Raw genomic sequence first — 6,465 nt, 5'->3', positions numbered from 1 at the left:
GGTTGGATGGGGCGGAGGTTCGGGGGGGGGCAGTCAGGGGCAGGGAGAAGGGGGGTAGATGGGTCAGGGGTTGTGGGGGCAGTCAGGGGACAGGCAGCAGTTGGATAGGCATGGGAATCCCGGGGATTTGTCAGGGGACAGGTAGGGGGTGGGGTCCTAGGGGGGAAGTTGGGGCGGTCTCAGGAGGGGGCAGTTGGGGACAAGGAGAAGGGAGGCTTAGATAGGGGGTGGGGTCCTGGGAGGCAGTTAGGGGCAGCGGTCCCGGGAGGGGGTGATCAGGGAACAGGGTGCAGGGGGGGTTGGATGGGTTGGGGTTTCTGTGGGGGGCAGTCGGAGGGGGTGGATGGTGGCAGGGTGGGGCTACCCTCCCTCCCTGTGGAGTGTCCTATTTTTTGAATGTTAAAATATGGTATCCCTACTCACAGTGCAGCTCTCCATTCACAGCAGGCTGCAGCATGAGGTCTCAGCTTCCTCACTCCCTCCCGCTCTTTCCAGTTGGTAGTGGCCAAGGGAATGCTGGGAAATGTAGTTCTTTCCCTGCACCAAGGCTGGCTGTATAGTCAGGGAGCTAACCAAGGAACTACAGCTCCCAGGGCCCCCTGTTGGTTCTCAGCTCCCATGCTGGATCCCTGCCGCCCCTGCAAATGGGCTGCCCCAAGCACGTGCTTGCTTTGCTGGTGCCTAGAGCCGCCCCTGAGCTCTGTTAATCCCCAGACCAGGTAGTGCAGGCTTCCCCAGCCCTGTATGAAGGGAAGACCACCTCTGGAGGTAGGAGGGTAATGATCTCCATCACCTATTCCAAGCCTCAGCTCCTCCTGCCCTGGCCTTTCTGATAGTAGTTGTGTGATGTGGCTACCCATCCACTCGGAACTGGAGTGAGAACAACAAATGGTAGCTACTAAAGCTGGTCTTTGAGTCTCTACGGACCTAGGCTGACTTTGAAGTAAGTACCTAGAGGTGAAGTCTATAACGTTATTCCCAAATCCCCGAGGCCTCAAAGTCCCAAAAGCTCACTTAGGGCCAAAACCTGGTTCCACTGAAGTCAACGGAAGTGTTGTCATTGCCATTAATGGGATCAGGATTTAGCTGGTCCTGCTCTGTTGACTCATCTGGTAGCAGAAGATCCTGCTGCTGCTTTCTTTTATAAAGACTTGTCCATTTTTTAGGTTAGACCAGGAGAACTGGATCTGAGCAGAATATCTCCAGGTAAAAGAGCCATGATAAAATAAATAAATAAAATCCAGCTGACTGTACCTATGATGATAGTCCTAAAAGTCATTCAGTTTAGTAATTTTGCTAGTCCTACATCCTATCTTAGGGCACCTACTTTCCAGACTGAATTGCGATATGGAATTTTGTTCGGTGGGTTTAACTGAAGCATTGCTAGCTGGAAACGGTAGCATTATCTGTAATAAAGTAACACCTTCCATTTACTTTCTTGATCTTGTATTTTACGTTGGGCTGACGGAGTCCTAATACCTGGAAAAATGCCCATCACCTACAGGCCCTTATTTGAAAGGAAACTATGGCATGAGGTGCAGGATTTCATCATTTCTCTGCATCAATTTTGCAAATATATTTCTGAGAGAGAACCAACCTGAGATGCTTGTTAATTTCACATCTCATTTTACTCTAATGATAGTGCCCAGCTCTGTAAGAATTCATTTTTACTCAGTGAATTCTCCTCTCCCAGCCCCACTAAGCTAAGGGGATGAATTACTTTTTGTAGGCTCCAATTCTCCCAGCCCTCTCCTTAAACAGAGATGAAATTTGAAAATTAGGCCTAGATCCAAATGGTGTGGTGGTGAAACATAGATTAGATTTTCAAAACTCTTTCAGTTTTAATAACCTACAGTGTTATTAATAAGACAGGTAATGGATATATTGTGTGTCTGATTATATGTGTGTGTGTATTATATAATATATACATACATATACATTTCTATATACACACACATGGGTTTAGGCTGGTGTAATTACCATCATTAACTGACCCCATATATGGATGTCAGTGATATTAGTCTAAATCCAGAGTAACTCTAATGACTTCAGTGGAGTGACCCCAGATTCAAAATTACATCAGTGTACTTGAGGTCAGAATCTAACCCAGGATTTTTATTTTTCTGCCATTTCAGCACCGTAGGGGGCCCAAGATGAACATAATCCAAGGATCTGAGCTAAACTCTGCATGAATTGTTATTCTCCCCCTGACTCTGTCAAAGGAATACCTGAATGTGCTTACAGCCGCTGTGCTAGACAACGTCCTCCCATTGGATATAGTTTGCAAAGTATTAAAAGGATTAAGAATGAAGACCCTGATCCTGCAATTGATTGTGCACAGGAAAATCCATGCACCAATACGAAGCTCTACTGAAATCAGAAGAGGTCCACAAAGGTTGTGTAGGACTTCATAGCTAGGACAGTACAAAACCCTGGCCAGAGCCCTGACACAGAGACAATTAAACAATCCAGACAAGGATAAATCTTCTGATTCTGCCCATTAACCAGACCGTGAATAATAACGGGTTTGATTTACCAACACAAAGAGTAATCAAGGAAGTGCATTATTGAACAGGCAGCTCAATCTTTAAAAGTTCTTGGTTTAAAAGCGGTTATGCACAAACTGTGACACAAAATTGTGAGCTTCATTTGCTTAGCACTAGCCACGTGGATTTAGGAAAGTGCGTGTAAAACACTACCACATTAGAAGTCACCGAGTCACCTCTCGCGCTAGCAGTAGCATTCAACGTAGCTAAATGGGAAATTGGAATACATAATCCCAACTATGCATACAAAGTGACGGGGTCTAAATCAGCTGTTGCCACTCAAGGAAGAGCTCTTGGGCTCACCATGTATAGTTCTTTGAAAACATCTGCTCAATGTGCAACAGCAGTCAAAAAAAGCCAACAGACTGTTAGGAACCTTTAGGAAAGGGATAGATAATAAGACAGTAAATATCATAATGCCACTATATAAATCCATGGTACACCCACCCCTTGAAAAGTGCATGCAGTTCTGGTTGCCCCATCTCAAAAAAGATATATTAGAATTGGAAAAGATACCGAGAAGGGCAACAAAAATGATTAGGGGTATGGCATAGCTTCCATCTGAGGAGAGGTTAAAAAAACTGGGACTGTTCCGTTTAGCAAAAGAGATGACTTAATGGGGATATGACAGCGGTCCATAAATCATGAATGGTGTGGAGAAAGTGAATAGGGAAGTGTTATTTACCCATTCATATAACACAAGAACCAGGGGTCACCCAATGAAATTAATAGGGAGCAGGTTTAAAGCAAACAAAAGGAAGTACTTCCTCACAAAATGCCGTCAACCGTGGAACTCATTGCCAGGGGATGTTGTGAAGGCCAAAAGTATCACTGGGTTCAAAAAAGAACTAGATAAGTTCATGGACGATAGGCCCAACAATGGCTATTGGCCAAGATGGTCAGGGATGCAACCTCACGCTCGGGGTATCCCTAAACCTCTGACTGCCAGAAGCTGGGACTAGACAATATAAGATGAATCACTCAGTAAGTTACCTTGTACTGTTCATGTCCTCTGAAGCATCTGGCCCAAGCCCCTGTTGAAAGACAGGATGCTGGACTAGATGGACCATTGGTCTGACCCACTGTGGCCATTCTTGAGTTCTTATTTCCCACCCACTTTGCACAGGTTTAAATGACTAGATACGCTGCAGCACTGTGGAGTACCAGGCCCACTAAATGTAGTCAGGAATGGCATTTTTCCCTACTGTGTAGATTGTTCTGTGGCTTGCATTGTCATTAAGTATGTATATTTTCACACTCGACTTTCCAGCCGTCCACAGCAAATCAGTCAGTGCGAGCAGAAACGGATTGTCCCAGTGCTCAGCTGGTCTGCTTTTCTTATATCTCCTGAAACAGTTAACTTCTGAGGCCTCAAAGCAGAGAACATGATGAGCACAGCAAAGCAACTGAGAGCTGATTAAAATTCATCCTACTGTATCACCCGTAAATAAGAAATAAAGGATACACGGCTGTGATTAATCAACCATAAATGGCCGTCGCCTGCTGCCTGTATTCCACACAAACGCAACCCAAGCACCAGCTCGGCTCGGCAGAAGGGTAACAGGCAGATCATTCTCATTCGTCAGGATTTTGAATGTAAACAAATACTTGATGGTTGGGTTTCTGCCCCCCTTGCAGATTTTCAATGTTTATGAGAAAATCGGTACATTTATTCTGGAAAAAGGCACACACTCACCCCGTGCCAGTGGATCAAAATACATCACTCACAGAACCACAGAAATGCAAGTTTTAATTAAGGAGCATTAGTAACATGAGAGAGAGCCAGCACCTACTGACTAACAACAACCATATACTTCTGGTTTTAAGCGCTGCTACCCGGATGGCGATAAGCCCTGCAGTACACAATCCACAATCAACAACTGGCAACCAGGCCTGTGGCTGAAACCGGTGGCTGTAAGAATCTGCTACCTGTCACAATCCCGCCTCCATTAACCCCCCAGCTTGTGTGTCTGTGGCTTGCGGTGCTTGCTGCTCCGTTGACTTGCTGGCGGAGCGTAGAAGCTTCTCTCCTCTGTTTTCGTTTGCCGTTTTAGGGGCCTGATCCTTTCATGGACTGGCCTTTGGGGAAAGCATTGCAGCTGGCCTTTAGTCACGACACCATTCTACACCAACCGCAGCGGGCTTTTCACCTGTCGCACCAACTGCTTAGAGGCCATCCTTGCAGTGTGGCCCAATGGGGCAGGCCATGTGAGTCAAGGGAAGGCTCTTCTGCCACAGGCCTGCTGCATGTCCACGTGCAAACCACTTAACCGTCACGTGCCTCAGTTTCCCTACCTGTGAAGCGAGGACAATGAACCTACAAAGCCTTTGGAAAGAACTTCGAGACCCCAGGCGCAAACAGTGCTGTGCAAGAGCGAGGTCTTATTATTTCGCTTGGCAGCCGGCATCTGCATGGTGGACCCCACTGCTGCTCAGCTTGCTGCATGAGAAGCCCTTTAAAACTATTTGCTCTGCTTCTTCCTGTTGAAACCTCCCCCACGGAGCGGAGTTGGAGCAGTCCTGCTTGGGAACCAGCCTCCGCTTGCTGCAGGTATTTAGGCACCCGTCGGCCTCGTTACATAAGTCCATCATTTAGGCACCGCTGACGTTTTCTGCTGCACCGCGGGTGCCTCCTTTCCACTGGTGGGCATTTTCAAAGCTGGCCACGTGCGGCTGTCGCCCCACACTCAGAGCCCTAGCTTAAGCCAGAGCCCCGTACGTAGGATTCGCAAACGAGGTGGGGAACCGCCTCGCTCACCATCTGGGCCTGATCCCGTAGGTGTGCTCAGAGCAGGCCTAAGACCTGATAGCTGTCAGACCCTGCGCGGCAGGGCTGGGTACAGGCCACTGGTAGGTGGTAGGGATGAGGTTGGGCAGTCCAGCACCCGCACAAAAGACAGCTGGGGCAGGCCCATCATGTTTGCTGAGGCCCCATCCCCTCCCATTTCATCCCATCTTACCCCAGTTTCAGACGTTTTGGGGGCCCTTTTTTCTTCCTCTCGTCCTCCCATGGGGGAGGGCGGAGTGGGGAGCACTGTAGGGTGACCAAATTGTAAGTGTGATGGGACGGGAGTGGGGGGTTAATAGGCACCTATATAAGACAAAGCACCAAATATCGGGACTCTCCCTTTAAAATCGGGACATCCGGTCACCCGAGGCTACTGGGAAACACAAAGCAAGCGGGAGAGGTAAGCGGTGTGAGCAGGAAGTGGAGAGACATGGTTTTGGCTGCTGGGGCATGGGGCTACCTAAGCAGCTGACCTGGCTCCTAGGGAGAGTTTGTGGCTGAGGATCCCAAGTAGAGGCAGGTGCCTATCTCCAGCCAAGCAGCCAGGTGCCCAAAGTTAGCCAGGGTTAGCCTAAGCCCCACTCCAGCCTGTCACTCCTGGCTAGTTTAGTTGCCACCATGCTGACCGGGCCATTAAAAGTCCGGTCAGCGGCGCAGCAGGGCTAAGGCAGGTTCCCTACCTGCCGTGGCCTCGCACGGCTCCTGGAAGCAGTGGTATGTCCCCCCTCCGGCTCCTATGCACAGGGGAACCAGGGGGCTCTGCACGCTGCCCCCACCGCAAGCACCAGCTCTGCAGCTCCCATTGACTGGGAACCGCAGCCAATGGGAGCTGCGGGGGCAGCACCTGTGAATGGGGCAGCACACAGAGCCACCTGGCTGCGCCTCCCCATAGGCGGAGCGGGGAGATGCCACTGCTTCTGGGAGCTGCTTGAGGTAAGCGCTCCCCAGAGCCTGCACCCCTCACCCCCTCCCGCACCCCAAACGCCTGGTACAGCTCTGATCCCCATCCCTCCCTCCAAACCCCTCGGTTCCAGCCCACAGCACTCTCCAACACCCCAAACCCCTCATCATCAGCCCCACCCCAGAGTCTGCACCTCCAGCCGGAGCCCTCACATCCCCCTGGACCCCAAA

This window comes from Terrapene carolina, unplaced genomic scaffold (assembly GCF_002925995.2).
Source record: "Terrapene carolina triunguis isolate 2854851 unplaced genomic scaffold, T_m_triunguis-2.0 Scaffold105, whole genome shotgun sequence".
NCBI classification, from domain to species: Eukaryota; Metazoa; Chordata; order Testudines; family Emydidae; genus Terrapene; species Terrapene triunguis.
The sequence above is the reverse complement of the archived record's forward strand: the minus strand, read 5'-3'. Positions refer to the sequence as shown.